Source organism: Ornithorhynchus anatinus, chromosome 19 (assembly GCF_004115215.2).
Source record: "Ornithorhynchus anatinus isolate Pmale09 chromosome 19, mOrnAna1.pri.v4, whole genome shotgun sequence".
In the NCBI taxonomy this organism is placed as follows: domain Eukaryota; kingdom Metazoa; phylum Chordata; class Mammalia; order Monotremata; family Ornithorhynchidae; genus Ornithorhynchus; species Ornithorhynchus anatinus.
Genome location: NC_041746.1, coordinates 3,838,445 through 3,858,900, shown reverse-complemented (window position 1 = coordinate 3,858,900; position 20,456 = coordinate 3,838,445).

Genomic DNA, 20,456 nt, shown 5'->3' with positions numbered 1-20,456 from the left:
ACCTAGCACAGGGGGATGGGGTGAAAGAATATGGATGGCTCAGTGCAAGCCCTCACCATTACTGCATTCATTCAATCGGATTTGCTGTACTCAGTGTTTGGGAGAGTACAATATGACAATAAACAGACACATTCCCTGCCCATAATGAACTGGCCAGAACAACCCAAGTGTACATGCTGCTGGTGGTGACACACCTTTCCCCTCATCACCATGGGTTAGAAAAGTTGCCCCGTTAAATTTCCATAAGCAAAGTATGCAAGAGATTCTTTCTAAAAGAGTCTCACACCCATTGATGCAATCTGACCTTTGGTGTCATAATTGAACCAAAGGATGACTCAACTCTGAAGTAATTTCTGTGGAGAGTGACCTGTCCCAAATGCTATTGATAACCTTCCAGGGTGCTAATAATAATTATAATGGTATTTGTTTAGTGCTGAGCACTGGGCTAGATATAAGATAATCAGGTCAGACACAGTCCCTGGCCTACATAGGGCTCACAAGTCTTAATCCCCATTTTACAGATGAGGGAATTGCGGCCTAGGGAAGTGAAGTGATTCGCCCAAGGCCACACAGCAGACAAGTGGTGGAGCCGGGATTAGAACCCAGATCCTTCTGACTCCCAGGCTAGTGTTCTATTAGACCACACTGTTCTCATTTTACCAGCCTCCTTTGTCCTAACTGACTGCCAGGGACCAGCCTGAGAGGCCTAGTTCTGCGGAGCCTGAAGATGCCAGAGGAAAACCAAACAATTCTTATTTACCAAGCTGTCAGAATCCTATCATTGCAATTAAAGGGATAGGCAATTAACTGTGTCTTAATTACAGCAGCTGCCACTTCATCTGAATGCTGTAATTTGTAGAGAAAATGGGGGAAAACTTTAAATTAATGTGTGTCTTTAAACAACGAAAAACATTGATAAGAGTCTAAAGTAAATGGTCTGTGGTGGACTGCCCTGCTCCTTTTGAAAGGCAGCGGGATTTCGAGACATACTTGCAGGACCAGAGACTGCTTAGTAGAAGCCAGAACGCCGTGTCTTGTAGCCCCAAAGCCACCCTCTGCCTGGGTCAGCAATGCTCATTCCTGGCCAGTGGAGAGTAGGAGGGAGGGAGAGGAGGGAGATGCAAGAGAGAGAAAAAAATCAATGCGTGAGTGGTCATTAGCCACCCAAGTCTCTTAGGCTGTAAACTCGTTATGGGCAGGGAACTTGTCTGCTAATTCTTTTGGATTGTACTCTCCCAAGTGCTTACTACAGTGCTCTCATGGCATAGTGGCTAGAGCACGAGCCTGGGAGTCAGAAGGTCATGGGTTCTAGTCGTGGGTCTGCCCCTGATCTGCTCTGTGACCTTGGGCAAGTCGCTTCACTTCTCTGGGCCTCAGGTACCTCAACTGTAAAATGGGGATTGAGACTGTGAGCCCCAGATGGGACAGGGACTGTGTCTAACCCGATTTGCTTGTACCTACCCCAAAGCTTAGTACAATGCCTGACACATTGTAAGTGCTTAACAAATACCATAATTATTATTATTATTAGTAGTAGTTCAGTGCTTTGCACACAGTAAGTGCTCAATAAATGCAATTGAATGAATGAATGAATACCATTGATTGATGGATAATCCAGGGAGTTGCCAGGCACCTGAGAAAGCCCTGATCCAATCACTTGTCAGTCACCCCCACAATATAATAATGTTGGTATTTGTTAAGCGCTTACTATGTGCAGAGCACTGTTCTAAGCGCTGGGGTAGACATAGGGGAATCAGGTTGTCCCACATGGGGCTCACAGTCATAATCCCCATTTTACAGATGAGGTAACTGAGGCCCAGAGAAGTTAAGTGACTTGCCCACAGTCACACAGCTGACAAGTGGCAGATCTGGGATTCGAACTCATGACCTCTGACTCCAAAGCCCATGCTCTTTCCACTGAGCCACGCTGCTTCTCTATATACCTCTCTACCTCTCTACCATACCTCTCTGCCAATATACCTCTCTACCAATCCCTTGCCTCCCACAAGGCAGGCCCTACCCCCGCACCGATGGGGAGAGAGGTGGGAGTGCATGACACATCCCAATTGAGCAAGCAGTTTGCCCGGGATCTCATTCCCAGTCATTCCAGGGATTAAATTGATTAAATTGGTTAATCTGGGCACAGCGTGGCCCAGTGGAGCGAGCACAAGCCTAGGAGTCAGAAGGCCTGGGTTCTAATCCCGGCTCCACCACTTGACTGATGTGTGACCTTGGGCAAGTCACTCTGCTGCAGTTTCCTCAACTGTAAAATAGGGATTCAATGCCTGTTGTCCCTCCTGTTTAGACTGTGAGCCCCATGGAGTGCCTGCTTATCCTGTATCTACCCCAACACTTAGTACAGTGTTTGGCATATGATGAATGCTTAACAAGTATCGTCATCATAACCCATTGCTTATTGGTCAAATAATTGCCTTGATCAGCTCTACCTGGGAAAATTTAATGATTTTAGATGTTGCCTGGGTGCATATGTGGAATCCTATATAAAGACAATAAATACAGGTTTTTTCCCTCATTTTTATTCATTACAAAGCAAGTTAGTAAAAATCAGCAACAAAATTTTTTTTCCAGTTTCCCAAAGTAGCCCAAGACCTGTGCCAGAAGGCAAGGGATTTACTGTTTGATAGCAGCAACTCCCAAAGAGACTGAATGTCCAAGAAGACAGGCAAACTGACATTCTAAAACATATTCTAGAGGGGAAGCAGGTTAGACTCTGATCCACTGGGAAGCATTCCTGATTTGAAACTCTGTTTTGGAACTCTGGGTTTGACTTGCTTTGCACACAGTAAGCGCTCCATAAATACGATTGAATGAATGAATTTCTTCCATGCAGAGGTCTACCGCAACAGCGGTTTGAAGGGGAAAAAGGGTTAATTGTTGTAACTTGAGCAGAGTAAACTTAGAAAGTGAGAAATATTCCAAGTTCCTTCAGGCCGAAGGCCCAAATCCACACCTGGCCACAAGTCTCTCTAATGATAATCCCCACAGAGGTCCAGGTGTTCAGCTAGTGACTGATTGCAGACCCCCACAGAGTTCAGAGAGACAAGATGGAGGCTACGTAGGAACCCTCCAAAGTTTCCGGCACAAAAGTCCTTGGACAAGTCACTTAGCTTCTCTGGGCCTCTGTTGCCTTATGTGTACATATTTCTTTTAATGGGATTTGTTAAGCACTTACTGTGTGCCAGGCGCTGTACTAAGTGCTGGGGTAGATACAAGGTAATCAGGATGGACACAGTCCATATCCCACATGGCCTCATAGTCTTAATCCCCATTTTACAGAAGAGGTAACTGAGGCTCAGAGAAGTGAAGTGACTTGTTCAAGGTCACACAATAGACAAGTGGCAGAGCTGGGATTAGAATTCAAATCCTCTCATTCCCAGGCTGGTGCTCTTTCTACTAGGCCATGTTGCTTCTTGGTAAAAGGAAGGTAAAATAGTCTCTCTCTCTCTCCTCTCATCTTGGTGAGGCCTGGGTCTGATATGATTAGTCTGTATTAATCTGTCCAACCTGATTAGCTTGTATCTATCCCAGTGCTTAGTACGGTGCCCGGCAAATCATAAGCACTTAACAAATACCATAAAAAAAAATCAGTCAACGTATTGAGTGCTTACTCTGTGTAAGCACTGTGCTAAACCCTTGGGAGATTATAGTAAATAGATATTATCCCTGCCTTCAAGTAGTTTACATTCTACTCAGGAGACAGACATTAAAATCCAGTACCGTTGCACTGGGTAATCACATATAACGAAGGGTGAATAAGTGCTCTGGGAGAAGTTAGGCTACCCACTCCACCACACAGCACAGTGTTTGACACAGAGCAAGCACTTCGAGAAGCAGCGTGGCTCAGTGGAAAGAGCACGGGCTTTGGAGTCAGGGCTCATGAGTTCGAATCCCAGCTCTGCCACTTGTCGGCTGTGTGACTGTGGGCAAGTCACTTCACTTCTCTGTGCCTCAGTTCCCTCATCTGTAAAATGGGGATTAAGACTGTGAGCCCCACGTGGGACAACCTGATTCCCCTATGTCTACCCCAGCGCTTAGAACAGTGCTCGGCACATAGTAAGCGCTTAACAAATACCAACAAACAAACAAACAAATTAATAATAAAATTCCTGGAGATTCTTTTTCCATTTTTTTAAGTGCTTACTAGGTGCCCTAAGAAGGTAAAGAGCTGCATAGCTTGAAACTGAAGTGCCGGCAGATAGAATGCATCTGCTAGAGGAATCCATCAGAAAGGAGAAAGCTTGGACAGAATTCCTGGACACTTGCTATACTGCCCGCTGCGCTCAGCTCCCTGCCCCTCTCCCTGTTATCACGTCTGGTCCACGGGAAAATTTGCCCCCCACCCACGGACTAGATTGCCCAATTCCAATTTCTAGGAGTCTGTGGTAATTGGGTGAGCTGTGATTTCCATATATATATATCCATATTCACATTAATATGCATGTGTCTATACAGATATGGCATGCCAGCTTTAACAATTAAAGAAATACACCCACTCACACCTCTCCACTGCTCTCTGCAAGATGTTGGAAAGGAAAGGCAGATGGAAGAAACGGGTGGTGTGAACCCAGAGGGATGGGGGTGGGAAGGAAGGAGGCACATGTGGAGCAGAAGCCACATTCCCATGGTTCCAAGTGTCTCCTTGGGACTCTGGAGGGAGAAGGAAAGTGGGTAGAAACAAGACCTTGTTCTGGGCTAGTGGGCGAGTGTCCATCTGCCAGCCTGTTATATCCCTTTAGGTAGCTACTTTTCCTTCTGGTAATGGACTCTCTAATGAATAAATCAAAATTCATCGCTTGATTTTTTTATGGTATTTGTTAAGCGCTTACTACGTTCCATTCATTCATTCAATCATATTTATTGAGCGCTTACTGTGTGCTCACTGTACTAAGCGCCTGGAAAGTACAATTCAGCATTCATTTCATTCATTCATTCAATTGTATTTATCGAGCGCTTACTGTGTGCAGAGCACTGTACTAAGTGCTTGGGAGAGTACTGTACTAAGTAGATATGGACACAGTCCATGTCCCACATGGACTCACAGTCTTAATCACCATTTTACAGATGAGAGAACAGATGGAAAAGTGAAGTGACTTGCCCAGGGTCACACAGCAGACAAGTGACGGAGCCGGAATTAGAACCCAATTCTTTCTGACTCCCAGCCTTGTGCTCTATCCACTAGACCGTGCTGCTTCTCTCCTTGGGACTCTGGAGGGAGAAGGAGAGTGGGTAGAAACCAGACTTTGCTCTGGGGGAGTCGGCAAGTGTCCACCTGCAAGGACACTGTATCTCTTTTTCTTCTGACTCAATAAATACTTCGAAATTTGCCACTTGATAAGGGTATCGATCCCACTAGGCTGTGTTCTTTCTAATTTGCTACCTCTTAGAATTGACAGAGAACTGGGCAGGGAGGAAAAAAAGCATGAGAGATTGAAAGCTTCTTAACCTCTCCTTGATGCTATTGAATGTCTACAGAGGCAGGGATAAGAACAGCAGCAGCACCACCAGAAAGCTGGTATATGTTGCTCTGGGGACATCAGAGCAGAAGTCGCAGGAAAGAAGTGAAGGAAGAGGGAAGCACTGTGGGCTAGAGGAAAGAGCACGGGCCTGGGAGTCAGAGAACCTGGGTTCTAGTCTCAGCTCCCCCACTTGCCCGCCGTGTGACCCTGATCATGTCACTTTGCTTCTTTGTGCCTCAATCACCTCATCTGTAAAATGGGGATTAAAACTGTGACCTCATGTGGGACAGAGATTGTGTCCAACACAATTTTCTTGCATCCACCCCAGTGTTTAGTACAGCACCTGGCATATAGTAAGCACTTAAAAAATGCCACATTTATTACTATTATTGTGCCTCAGCTTCCTCATCTGTTTAAATTGAATTAAACATCCTCCCTCTCTCTTGGACTGTGAGTCCCATGTGGGACAGGCACTGTGTTTGAGCTGATTGCATTGCATCTGTGGGGTTTAGCATATAGAAAGCCCTTAGCAAATACCACACTTACCAGCATTAATAATTATTAAGACTCTCATCCCTCACTTCAGCTAAACTCATGGTCCACCACCAGATGGTAGAGCAGCCTTAATAATGGGCAGTGAAAATCCGGCTCTTCCACCACAAGAGGGCCGAGGTTCCGCATCCTCATCAAGTGCAAGAGGAAAAGAAATCCACACTTGGAACATTGATGAAGTAGGATATTTGGGTTTTTTGGATTTTTTTTTTCTATTTAAATGGGTCGACAGAGAAGTTCAAACAAACAAGCCTCCGTTTCCCCTCTTTGCGTTTGCTCCCGTAGTCTGAGGTCATGACTGGGGTCAGTCCCCTTTACCCGCATTATTCATCCGCTCAGTTCGGCAACAACTGTCCTGAAATGCAGCAGCTCCAGTAGGGCGGACACAGAGTCGTTATTGTTGCCAGGGACGGTTCCATTTGCCAACCGACAGGAAAACATACTGGGGAGCAGGGAACGGGACCGTCACAGAGAACCTTTGTTCTGTGGTTGGGGCTGGTTGCTTTCCAGATTGAAATCTAGCGGCCTGTGAACTTTTGTCAGGCCCGAATGGGGCTACCGGGAGAGGCCGGGCCTGAACCACGAGTTCCACCCAAGGCTCCGCTGACTCTCTGGGGCTTCTCAGCAGGAAGAAATCAGGGCGGCCTAGCGGTAAGAGCCCGAACCTGAAATTCAGAAGACCTGGGTTCTAATTCCAGCCCTGCCAGTTGCGTGCCGCGTGACCTGGGGCAAGTCACTTCACATCTCTGTGCCTCAATTGTAAAATGGGGATTATATCCTTCTCCCAGTTCCAATTTAGACTGTGAGGTCATGTAGGACAGGGACTGGGTCCTACCTGATTATCTTCTATCAACCCCAGTGCTTAGTACAGTGCCTGGCAAATAGTGAACGCTTAACAAATACCATTAAAGGAAAATCAGTCAATTGTATTTATTGAGCACTTACTATGTGCAAAGAACTGTACTAAGAGCTCAGGAGAGTACAGTACAACAGAGTTAGCAGACACGTTTCCTGTCCATAATGAGTTTGCAGTCTGGAGGGGGAAACAGACATTAATACAAATAAAGAAATTACAGATATGTTCTTAACTGCTGGGGGGGCTGGTCAGGGAGGATGAATGAAGTGTTTTAAGTGTTCAAGTCAGTCAGGTTGGACAAAATCCCTGTTCCACTGGGGCTCACACTCTTAATCCCCATTTTTACAGTTTAGGTAGCTGAGGCCCAGAGAAATTAAGTGACTTGCCCAGGGTCACAGAGCAGACATATGGTGGAGCCAGGATTAGAACCCATGTGCTTCTGACTCCCAGGCCCAGGCTCTATCCACTAAGCCAAGCTGCTTCTCTTCACTAAACGCTTGGCAGAGTACCATATAAACAGAGTCAATAGACACATTCCCTGCCCACAAGGAGCTCAAAGGCTACAAGGGCATATAGTCTGAGCCCACTTAGTTTTGTTGGCCACGAGGGGTCAAAATCCAGATCCTCCGAGAAGTGGGCCAATCTGGAACCCAGCTCACCTCAGAATTTCAGTCACATAGATTTCCAAAAAAAATTTCAAAGAATGACTTTTTGGAAGATGGAAAGTTTGGGCTAATGAAAAACTGAGTAACTCTCCTCCCTCCCCCACAAGCCAGCCCACGGGGAAGATGGAAAAAGATGGTGGCTTTTATTTGGCATCGGTCCCTTTGGGGTCTCCTGAAAGGCGATGCCCGGCTGCTTGCTTCACTGCTTCCGGAGCCCAAGTGTCCTGGAGAGGAAAACGAGGGAAAACCTCCGAGCAGCAAACTGATGGCTCACTGGAGTGTTCTTTTCTCATTTCTTGGGGATGAGGGTGACTTCATCCCCTGCTTCTTGGGCCCCAAATTCTCTTCCTGTCCTACAAAGAGGCTTGATTCTCCATATCCGTTCCACTGGCTTCCTGCTCAAATCTCAGAGGGAGAGGATTCTAGCGAATGAGCCTCTTAGCACTTATTTCACAGATCTTTGATTTCATTACCTTATTATTTTCAATAACAGTAATTCAATAATAATAACGGTGGTATTTGACTATTTGGGGAAGCAGTGTGGCTTAGTGGAAAGAGCACGGGCTTGGGAATCAGAGGCCATGGGTTCTAATGCCGGCTCCGCCATATCTGCTGTGTGACCTTGGGCAAGCCAATAAACTTCTCTGTGCCTGGTACCTCATCTGTAAAATGGGGATTAAAATTGTGAGCCCACAATGGGACAACCTGATTACTTTGTGTCTACCTCAGCGCTTAGAACAGTGCTCGGTACATAATAAGCGCTTAACAAATGCCATCATTATTAATTATTATTTAAGTTGAAGAAGGGGCAGGGGAAAATCAGTTCCCCAAGATCCACTAGGAGTTGCCAGGTCTCAGGTATGGCTTCCTTAGGGAGTTCTGGGGGTGTTTTGGGGGTGATGTGAGCATGCGGGGGGCCCTAGGGGAGCCCTGCACTGGCTCATTTCTGGTTTGGCAGCACCACAACTGGGCCTGGATCCCTTATGTTCTCCAATCCCCTTCCTTCCCCTTTGACTCCATCCCCTTGCCTTCTGCCAGGCCTCCCGGAGTCCTCAAACCTGGGCGGTGTCTCAGGGAACTGCCTGGGCCGACATCCTGGCCCTACATCCTGGCCCTGGACCTAAACTTGGCTGGGGCCTGGTCCGAGCCAGGTGGCTTGAGGGGGTCTCAAGTGCCGGGCCTGTGCTTGGCCTGATAACCAACTTGGCTGCCTCACGCACTCTCCGTCCCTCTGTCCGGGACGGTGGATCCAGCTCAGGGGATGGTGCTGTAGGCCAGGAGCCAGAAGGGACTCCGTTCGCAGTGCTTGTTGGGGACTGTGTGGTCTTCCTGACTGGGGTCAGGTGGGCCTTTTTCTATTCCCATTCAGCCAGTATCGGAAGAGACCCCTCCTGTGGGGAAGGGGGTCACTTCATCTGGTCTTCAGGCCAGGAGAAAACAAGGCCAATAGGCTGACCTCCTGCAGGCCTCTGGTGTGAGAGAGTCCATCCCAGTCCCTCAGAGGGACTCGGACCAGACTCGTTCTGACCAGAAACGGAAGCTTGGGAGGAGAACGCAATGTCTCTAGAGGTAGTGTCAGGGTGGGCCGGGCTACAGCTTTAATGCGGGGGCTTTGGACAACCTTTTTTTTTAATGGTATTTGTTAAGTGGCACTGTACTATGCGTTGGGGTAGATATAAGCTAATCGGGTTGGACACAGTCCCTGTCCCACCTGGCACTCTCAGTCTTAATCCACATTTTTCAGAGGAGGCTACAGAGGCACAGAGAAGGTAAGTGATTTGCCCAAGGTCACCCAGCAGGCAAGTGATAGCCGGGATTGGAACCCATGTCTCCTGACTCCCACTCCTGTGCTTTTTTCACTGGGCCACACTAAATGCTTCATAAATATCAGTACTACTATCTAAGCACTTAGGTTCCCACAATGCCCTTAGCACTTGTGTTCATCTCTTAGCTACTCCAGTACTCCTTAGATCTGTAATTGATTTTAATGCTAGACTGTAAGCTCCTCGAGGGTGGGATTGTTTCTTCTAACTCTATCGTACTCACCTGAGAACTTAGTTCAGCGGTCCGGATGCTGGAGGCACTCAGTATAAATACTATTCAGTGATAGACTGATCGGGAACTCTTTGTCTCCTGGAAAGGCCTTACAATTGAACAAGGTAAAATATCGTTGCAAGCCCTGGGTCCTTTCAACAATGGATACATGGATCGCTATGTTCAGTAAACTCCCTGCATTCTGCTGCAACTCAGGTTTTCAATACAGGGCAGAGGAACGTTCTTAGCTTGTTTAGGTCCAGTGTGCCATGTTGCAGAAGAAACTGCTTGAACACGTGCAGGTTTAAATGCATGCACACGATTTTGGACAGTCCATGTCTCACATGGGGCTTCCAGTCTTAATCCCCATTTTACAGATGAGGGAACTGAGGCCCAGAGAAGTGAAGTCACTTGCTTGAGATCACGCAGCAGATGGGGGCGGAGCCGGGATTAGAACCCAGGTCTTTCTGACTCCCAGGGACTGGGCTTGGCAGGCAAGGGGTGATTCATTAATGACACTCTGATGGAATTCGTTAATAGCACTCGGCTCTCGGGCCGTGAATGAATGACCCTCCGATTTCCTCACTCAGAGTGGACGTGGTGGTTGCCGTGGCTTCTGCCGGCCTCCTGTTCAAACACAGACCCGAAGGACCAAGATAGACGGATGAAAAAAGGCTCTTTGAATTCAGGAGCGGCGGGTGTCTCCAGCTGAGATCTGGGCCCCAGTCAGGACACTGTGTCCTATTTTCAGGGTTCTGGGAGGGAAGAAGGGAGGAGAGGGAATTCAGAGGGAGAGTTAGACCAGAGCTACTTAAGAACCAAGTCTCTGCTTTGGCAGGTTTTAATTATGAGAAGCATTATGACCTAGTGGAATGAGCACAGGCTTAGGAGGCAGAGTCCTGGGTTCTAATCCTAGCTCTGCCACATAATAATAATAAGAAAAATAATAATAATTGTAGTATTTGTTAAGCGCTTAGTAGGTGCCAGGCACTGCACTAAGTGCTGAGGTGGGTATAAACAAATTGAGTTGGACACACTTCCTGGCCCACATGGGACTCATGGTCTTAATCCCCATTTTACAGATGAGGTAACTAAGGCCCTGAAAAATGAAATGACTTGCCTAAGGTCACACAGCAGACAAGTGGCAGAGCTGGGATTAGAACCCAGGTCATTCTGACTCCCAAGCCTGTACTCTATCCACTAGGCCATGCTGTTGTGTGAGCTTGGGAGAGTCACTTCATTCTTCTGGGCCTCAGTTTCCTCATCTGTAAAATGGGGATTGAGACTGTGAGTCCCATATGGGACGTGAACTGTGTCCAACCTGATTACCTTGTATCTACTACAGTGCCTGGCACAAAGTAAGTACTGAACAAATACTATTTAAAGAAAGAAAAATCCTTGAGTAAGTATCCAGCAAGCATTTTCCTGAAAATCTAGGTGGTCTTCTTTTTTTAGCTTCGTGCCTCTCAGAAGAGAGAACAGGTTCATTGACTGTTCTTTCTGCATTTCAGATTTTATTTCTCTGAACTTTGGCAATTATTTCTACTTTGGAGTTTGTTTTACATAGGCAGAGTGACTGCACTCTTGTTCTCCCCTCCTTTCTATAAATTCAATAATACCGTCTCTCGGCTGGGCTTTTTAAAGAATCCGTCTAGTGGTTTTTTATTATTCCAAAGCACTTTCAAATCAGTGATCTTCCTTGGTCCTCCCAGCATCCTCTTGAGATAAGGCGAGGGGAATATTACCTGCAGACACACGAAATAGTTCTCACGAGATGGGGTTAGCTCTTTGAGGTTCTCTAGCTATAATGAGGACAGGCATGAGAAATACAACCCTCCCCTCCTCACCCCATCCCAGTTTGAATTTTATTTAACTTTCAGGTTCCAGGAGTTAATTTTTTATATGGTATTTGTTAAGAGCTTACTAAGTGCCAGACACTGTATGAGGCACTGGGGTAGATACAAGGTTGTCAGGTGGAACAGAGACCCTGTCCCTTGTGGGACTCACAGTCTCAATCCCCATTTTACAGATGAGGTAACTGAGGAACAGAGAAGTGAATTGACTCACCCAAGGTCACACAACAGACAAGTAGCAGAGCCAGGACAAGAACTCAGGTCCTCTGACTCCCAGAAAAACGTATGTAAGTGTCGTTTCCCCACGATGCTCTCAACACAACTTTTGCAGACTTTTCCTCCAGATTGGGAGTCGGCTCAGTCGCACCATTTCAGCTGCGATCCCGCCAGGTTTCATTTTCACTTTTTTATTGAAAAATCCAATCTCTGGGGAATTAAAACCTCTCAATATTGATTTTCCAGAAGCAAGTGAAAATTACTCTCTGTGGGGTAACCAAGAAAATGGCTTTCCAAGGAGGAGCGGGGATGACGTGGGAGCTACAGTAATGACGACAGCAAGACTCAGTGAGGGGAAGATATATATATATATATATTTTATATATTAAAATGACAAAAGCAAGACCAATTTTAGAGCTTGACTTCAGGGTTAATTGCTTTATTCCCATGGGTTTTTTATTGTTAAACAAGGAGGGAGGTTGAGGTAAACATATAACGCAGCCTTAATGTCTGTCTCCCCCTCTAGACTGTCAACTCATTTTGGGCAGCAGATGTGTCTGCCAATTCTGTTATAATAATAATAATTGTGGTATTTTTTAAGTGCTTATTATAGACCAGCCCCCGTACTAAGCGCTGGAGTTGATACAAGCAAATTGGGTTGGACACAGTCCCTGCCCACATGGGGCTCACAGGCTTAACCCCCATTTTACAGATGAGGGAACTGAGGCCCAGAGAAGTGAAATGACTTGCCCAAGTACACACAGCAGAGAAGTGGTGGAGCAGGAGTTAGAACCCAGGTCCTCTGACTCCCAGGCCTGTGCTCTATCCACTAGATCATGCTGCTTCTAATCCCAAGTGCTTAGTACAGTGCTCTGCACACAGTAAGTGCTCAATAAGTACTAGTGATGATGGTGAGAAAACTCAGTGTTCAGGCTAAGAATATCATTTGGAAATTAAACTGGACATATCTACTGCCTCCAGATTAATGAGAGGTAAAGGGAACTCAGGAGCCACATCTGCACATATAAAAGGAAAGAGAAAGTTGTTGCCTTGTTGACAACCGGTGGTGAATAATAATAATTATGGTATTTGTTAAGAGTTTATGATGTGTCAAGCACTGTTCTAAGCTCTGGGATAGATGCAAGTTTGTCAGGTTGGACAGAGTCCCCGTCTTACTTGGGGCTCACAAGCTAATTAGGAGGGAGAACAGTTGTTGAATCCCCATTTAACAGATGAGGAAACTGAAGCACAGAGGCGTTAAGTGACTTGCCTAAGGTCACACAGCAGGCAACTGGTGGAGCTGGGACTAGAACCCAGGTCCTCCGATTCCCAGGCACATGCTCTTTCCATTAGGCTATGCTACTTCTCTACTGGATGGGCCCGTAGGCTTCTTTGGCTTCAGAGGAAAGGGCAGTGGAAAAGGTAAAGGATGACAATTTTTCAGAAAAAATAACCTCAATAACATGAAGTACTTACATTTCTTTCAGTTGCAATTTTGGCCCTTATGTGGACACGTGGTAATCAATCAGGCAATGAGTGGTGTTTATTAAGGGCTTACTGTGTGCAGAACACTGTACTAAGCGCTTTGGGGAGGACAGTACAACAAGAAACAGACACATTCCCTGCCCATAATGAACTAGTCAAGAGGTCTTCCAGGATTAAGCCTTTTTTCCTCCCTCTCCCTTCTGTGTCATCTATGCACCTGGATCTGTGACCTTTGGGCATCGGATATTTGCCCCACCCTCAATCCCACACCATTAATATATTCAGCTCTCAAGTCTATATTATAGCTTATTTACTTTTAGTAATATGTCTCCCCCTCTAGACTGTAAGCTTCTTGTGGGCAGGAAACATGTTTACCAAGAGTTTAGCCCAGTGCTCTGCACATGGTAAGGGCTCAGTAAATATCGCTGACTGATTGATATTCACCCCACACTCATCTCAACGGCACTTATGTATAAATCTGTAATTTATGTATATTAACGTCTGTTCCCTTCTCTAGACTGCAAGCTGGTTGTGGGGAGGAAACGTGTCTTCCAACCATTCATTCATTCCTTCATTGAGTTGTATTTATTGAGTATTTACTGTGTGCAGAGCACTGTACTAAGCACTCAAGAAAATCCAATATAAAAATATATAACAGACACATTCCCTGCCCACAACGAGCTTACAGTCTAGAGGGCGAGGCAGACATTAATATAAATAAATGTAAACATATTAAATTTAGAAATATAAACAAATAAAATTACAGAAATAATAAATAAATTACAGATATACCAAATCAATGACATTCTTTATAATTTTATATTGTACTTTCCCAATCGCTTAGTACAGTGCTCTGCATATAGGAAATACCCAATAAACACCATCGATCGACTGACCGATGGGTTGGTCAGCCCCACGAAACGGTGCCAAATCAAGGCAAGGAAGTTTGCTCTTCCTCTCGGAAGCCTTCTCAGGGTGGGCCTGTCAGAAGGGGATTTTCTAATCGCAGTCCTCGCTTGTTGAGTTTCAGAGAGGCGGAGAACAAAGCCTCCTCCTGAGCCCTAGCTTAAAGCTCCCTTCTGGGGGCTGTCGTGGTTAAAGACATGAACACGTGGCTGCCTGGGGGACCCAGACCTTCCCTTGCCCTAGCTGACCTCGGACAATAAGGAGCGGACCTGGATCTTCCCCAGATCCTCCCCGCACGTGGAAGTCTGGAATCGGGCCAGGGGAAACCCCCTGCCCAGCTGGGTGCTGAGATTTCCAAGAGGGTGGCATATAGAGGGTTAATCCCCAGCAACATCTTTAGGCTAGCTTTGATTCTAGTGGAAGCAGCAGCATGGCCTAGAGCCTGGGCCTGGGAGTCCGAAGGACCGGGGTTCTAATCCCGGCTCTGCCACTTGTCTGCTGTGTGACCTCGGGTAAGTCACTTCACTTCTCTGTGCCTCGGTTACCTCTTCTGTAAAATGGGGGTTACGACTGTGAGCTCCACGTGGGAAGGGACCGTGTCCAACCAGATTTGCCTGTATCCACCTCAGGGCTTAGCACAGAGCCTGGCACATAAAACAGAAGGAGGCCACCAGAGCTTGGGAAGGGGGTGTCAAACCAGCCGGGAAAGGGCTTTGTGGGGTGAGGCCTGGGTCATCCACGGCTTGGAACTTAACCTACCAGCCAGGAACGAAGGAAAATATCAATGTTCCAGCCAGATGTTCGGCTCTCGGAACAAGTCGGTGAACAAATGGTTTGAAGATGAAAAGCACTACAAACATGCTAAGTATCATGATCATTACCGTGTCTGGTGGGTAGTTACATAAGAACACCAGCTCAGAGAGCTGCCGCTGCCTGGAGCACGTGTGCGTGAACACACACGGACACATGTGGGCACGTGTGTGTTCAGAGAAGCAGCGTGGCCTAATGGATAGAGCACAGGCCTGGGAGTCAGAAGGCCTTGGATTCTAATCCTGGCTCCAGCCACATGCCTGCTGTGTGAACTCGGATAAGTCACTTCACTTCTCTGTGCCTCGGTTCCCTCCTCTGGAAAATGGAGATTAAGACTGTGAACCCCATGAGGGACTGGGACTTTGTCCAACCCGATCAGCTGGTACCTACCCCAGCGTTTAATACAGCGCCTGGCACACAGTAAGCGCTTAACAAATACCGTCATTATTATCATCCTTATTACGTGCACACACATGCATGCACATAGGCATGCCCACATACACACCCATGCATCAATCGATCAAACATATTTTTTGAATGCTTACTGTGTGCAGAGCACTGAACTGAGAGGTTGGGAGAGTACACACCCACACCGACAGAATGGGGAGAAGGAAGTATCACACTGGGGGTGGGGAGAGTTCTTGCCATTCTATCAGGAAAGTTCTCGTCCCTAGAGCCACTTCCAATGAAAGCCCTGCCTGGAACAGCTAGAAGCGACACGTGACGGGCCATACAGGCGGATCCCGTTTCACATATACAGCTGGACATGTCTGGCACACAGGTGTTCGATCCTGGACCGTCCAGCTGCTCCGGGGGTCAGGGGGAGCGGGGGACGGCAGCCTGGCTTTGTGGGGGTGGGGGGAGAAGGGAGGAGAAACCCTCACACTTGTGGCAGAGAGAGAAAGGAGAAAGAGAGGGTGAATGGTGGGAGAGGGAGGGTAATCCGCTTCCACAAAGCGCCCAGTGTGTCTGGCCAAGTGGCCTCTTAGTCAGCCCCCCTGAGTCAGCCTGGACGCCAGGCTCCACTCTGCCTTTTGTGGCTATTGTGGGTGGGCGAGGCCCCTGTGGTTCCAAGTTGAGGTTGGGTGAGCGCACACCCATTTTGTGCTCTAAGGCTGAAAATATGCTACCCGTTTCTTTTTTTTAACATTCCCCTCGGACCTGCAGTCCAGGAGCAACAGGGTGGCGAGCGTGGTGAGGCCTAGGGAGGTTCTGGTCGGTCAGCCCGGCGGCCCAGTGGGTGGAGCCACTCTCTGCCTGCTGGCCCAGCCCTGCCCGGAAGGTGCCGTCAGTCAGTCAGTCTGATTTATTGAGCTCTGACTGTGTGCAGAGCACTGTACTAAGTGCTTGGAAGAGTACACTATAACAATAAACAGAAATGCTTCCCAAAGTGGGGGGGCGTTGTGGAGCTGCTATGCTGGGTGGGGGGCGGTGGGTGGTGTCGGCTTTGGCCCCGGACCTTCGGGGTCATACATATCCACGGTGACTTGGGTCCTGATGCTGAATTAGGCCCAAAATGCCTGATGAAGACCTAAGGCGAAAACGCAGTGCCAGGGAAGGAACAGGCAGGTCGCACAATCTCGCTTCTTTGTTTTGCTGTTTATGGTATTTGTTAAGTGCTTACCGTGTGCCAGGCCCTGTACTAAGTGCTGGGGTAGATACAAGATAATCAGGTCAGGCACAGCCAGTGTCCCATACAGGGGCTCACAGTCTAAACTGGAGGGAGAACAGGGATTGAATCCCCATTTTACAGATGAGGTCACCGAGGCACGGAGAAGTGGAGCAACTTGCCCAAGGTCTCATTGCAGGCAAGTGGCCGAGATGGGATTAGAACCCACCTCCTCTGACTTTCAACCCTGTGCTCTTTCCACTAGGCCACGCTGCTTTGAGTCCTCCTCCTTCCCCTCCATCTTTTCCCTATTCCTTCCTCTTCATTCTCTTCTTCCCCCTCCCTCTTCTCCTCTTTATCCCTCTCCTTCTTCTCCTCTTCCTTCTTTTTCTTCTTCCTCTTCCTCTTTCTCAGATGTCATGGGGCCCCTATAAGCCCTTCTCTCTTTAGCTGAAACCTGACAAACGGAAACGTTAGATTTGAGGTCAGGAAAGTCCCCTCCGCTCCTCCCAGCAAGGATAACCACCTTATCATCAAGGTAGAACAAGAGCAGCTCTTCTGAGGGAACTTCATCAGCAGAAAGTAAGCTCTTTTCTTTTTTAATGGTATTTGTTTAGCGCCTACTATGTGTCAGGCACTGTACTAAGCTTTGGGGTATATACAAGCTAGTCAGGTTGAACACAGTCGCTGTCCCACGTGGGGCTCACAATCTTTATCCCCATTTTACAGATGAGGTAATTGAGACACAGAGAAGTGAAGTGACTCACTCAAGGTCATGCAGCAGACAAGTGGCGGAGCTGGGATTAAAACCCAGGTCCTTCTGACTGCCAGGCCCGTTCTCTGTCCACTAGGCCATGTTACTTCTTGACCGCTTCTTGATGTGTTTCAAGGTTCTTTTGTATTTTCCCATGCGCTTAAACAGTGCAATGCACCCACTGGGCACTCAGTACATATCTTCACTCTTCCTAAAGCTTCTGCTTCCTATGATCAGGCATGCGGATGGCAGAAGGAAGATCCATAACATTTCTTTCTTTCTGTACATCTTTTCTGTTACTATCAACATCCGAGGTGTTTACTGAGGGCCTCCTGAGTGGGAAGGACTATATCCTGGGTGCTTGGGAGAGGACAATAGCATGGCACATGGTAAGTGCTTAACAAATACCATAAAAAAAAAGGGAGTATATGATCTAACAGATGGGGCACCCAAAAATTACTGGCAAATGGGGTGAGCCAGAGGAAAAACAAGGTTATATCAGGAAGTAATACAATCAATCAATCAATCAATCGTATTTATTGAGCACTTACAATATGCAGAGTTCTGCACTAAACCCTTGGGAGAGTACCATACAACAGAATTAGCAGTTACTTTCCCTACCTATAATGAGCTTACATTCTAGAGAGGGAGCTGAACATTAATACGAATAAATGAATACAAATGAACCACTGCTGGATGATTTAGGAAACTGATGTCAGGGAATGAGGCTATCAACTCTGTTGTATTCTCCCAAGCACTGTGTGCAGGGCCCTTCAATCCTTCACGTGGTAAGCGCTCAGTAAATACCACTGACTGATGGAATAGAATCGAAGCTCAGCCTCCCTTTGACTGGAAGCTGAAACTCATCTCGGTTTCAAGCCTAAAGTATTTGAGACATTTAGTGGTTCCCTATAAGTCTTTCTTAGTGGCTTATTGTCTCTCATTTTTCATTCTTTTCCTCCAGTCCCAGCCCACCCAACCCCATTATTCATGGGTCACTGGGCAACATCTCTATTTTGATGCTAATTTCCACTTGGGAAATACACACCCCTCAGAGATGAATGAGGTGGTGGAAAAGTGTTGAATGAATTAGGAGTTCAGTTCAAGTTGAGAGCAGCATCATTAGCGCTAGCTAATACCATTATCTAATGAATATCATTATCTCCTCTATTTAGGGGGAACTGCTTTAGAATGGTGGAGCCACTTGGGGAATTTCTTCATGGTAGGGAGTGCCCTCTGACCCTTGGATAGGACTGTTTTTGGTTTTTTTAAAAATGGTATTTATTAAGCGATTGCTAGGTGTCAAACACTATCAAGCACTCACGGTCTGCAAGCGGGAGAACAGGGATTGCAACCCCATTTTGCAGCTGAGGAAATTGAGGCACAGAGATGTGACTGGCCCAAGGTCACAGTTGGTTGGATACCAGGAAGTATGGATTCTCTCCCAATGTCTGTGGGGTGGGGAGTCACTTTGCTTGTCCAGTTCTCGATTTCTCTTCCTGTAGAAGGGGAATGACAGCAACTGTACCCTGGGATGGAGGGAAGAGAGAGGGAATGCATATAAAAGCATTTGGAGCTCTTTGGATTGCCGTCCCGATAGAGTGTAAGCTCTTTATGAACAGGAATTGTATCACTTCCGTCTGTGTACTTTCTCATGCGGTTAAGTACAATGCATTCCGTCTACTGGGTGCTCAATAAATACCATTATGGTAAATATCTCATGCCCATTTCACCTCTATCTGTGTTTTGGAACATGAGGAGCCCCGGGGGAGGACTCAATCAATCATTAATCAGTCAATCATATTTACTGAGTGGTTATAATATGCAGAGCACTGCACTAAGCACTTGGGAAAATACAATACAATGGAATTAGCAGAAATGTTTCCTGACCATAACGAGCTTACAGGGTAGAGGGGGAGATGGACATTAGTATGAATACTATACTAAATATTAATACTGACCCCCAGATGGCTTTGCGGGGGAGGGGAGAGGGGCGGGGGGGGGGCAGGGACTAGGGGCTATTCAGAGGGATAGGAGCAGCTTTGAGCTGGCCTAATTCATTAACAAGCTAAACAGTCTAAAGCAGAAGTTGGTGAATCACCCTGGAGTTAGCCCAAAGCCCTCTGGAGGGTTCAGCCATTGTGGCAGACAATGGGGACAGATGACTGAACTCTAAAACTGAGGCCTCCAGGAGTCGCCTGTTTGGGTTGTTTACTTTTGTCATTTGTTCTTGAGGGGGCTGCTGGCGCTGCTATTCTCCAATTCTGTGTGACTCTGAGAGGAGTTGGAGGGGAGAGAGAAGTGGCTGGGGAGGATGTAGGTGGAGGGGTGGGGGCAGAGTGGGAGCAGAGTCTGATTGACGGAAAGGGGAACAAGGGCCTGGAAGATAGTAGGGGATGATAGGCCATGAGGGGAAATTCTTGAGGTGAAAGCTTAAGTCCAAGGGGCTACTATTTCTAAACATATTTTGACTGCATTATTCATGCATTCAATCATATTTTTTGGAGCGCTTACAGTGTGCAGAGCACTGTACTAAGTGCTTGGGAGAGTACAGTATAATAAACAGACCCATTCCCTGCCCACAAGGAGCTTACAGTCTAGAGGGGAAGACGGGTGTTTAAATAAATAAATAAATAAATTGCAGATATGGACATAAGTGCTGTGGGGCGGGGAGGCAGCGATGAATGAAGAGAGCAGATCAGGGTGATGTAAAAGGGAAAGGGAAAAGAGGGAAGGAGGGCTTAGTTAGGGAAGACCTCTTGGAGGAGATGTGCCTTCAATAAGGCTTTGAAGGGGGAGAGAGTAATAGTCTGTTGGATACGAGAAGGGAAGGAGTTCCATCACTGCTATTAATAATAATGATACTTGTTAAATGCTTACTATGTGCTAAGCATCATACTTAGCACTGCATTAGATACAAATAGGCAGCTAGGACACAGTCCCTGTCCCACATAAGGTTCACAGTTTCAGGGGGATGGAGAATCCCATTTCACAGATGAGGAAACCGAGGTTTTGAGAAGCTAATAATAATAATAATGTTGGTATTTGTTAAGCGCTTACTATGTGCAGAGCACTGTTCTAAGCGCTGGGGTAGATACAGGGTAATCAGGTTGTCCCACGTGAGGCTCACAGTTAATCCCCATTTTACAGATGAGGTAACCGAGGCACAGAGAAGTTAAGTGACTTGCCCACAGTCACACAGCTGCCAAGTGGCAGAGCCGGGAGTTGAACCATGACCT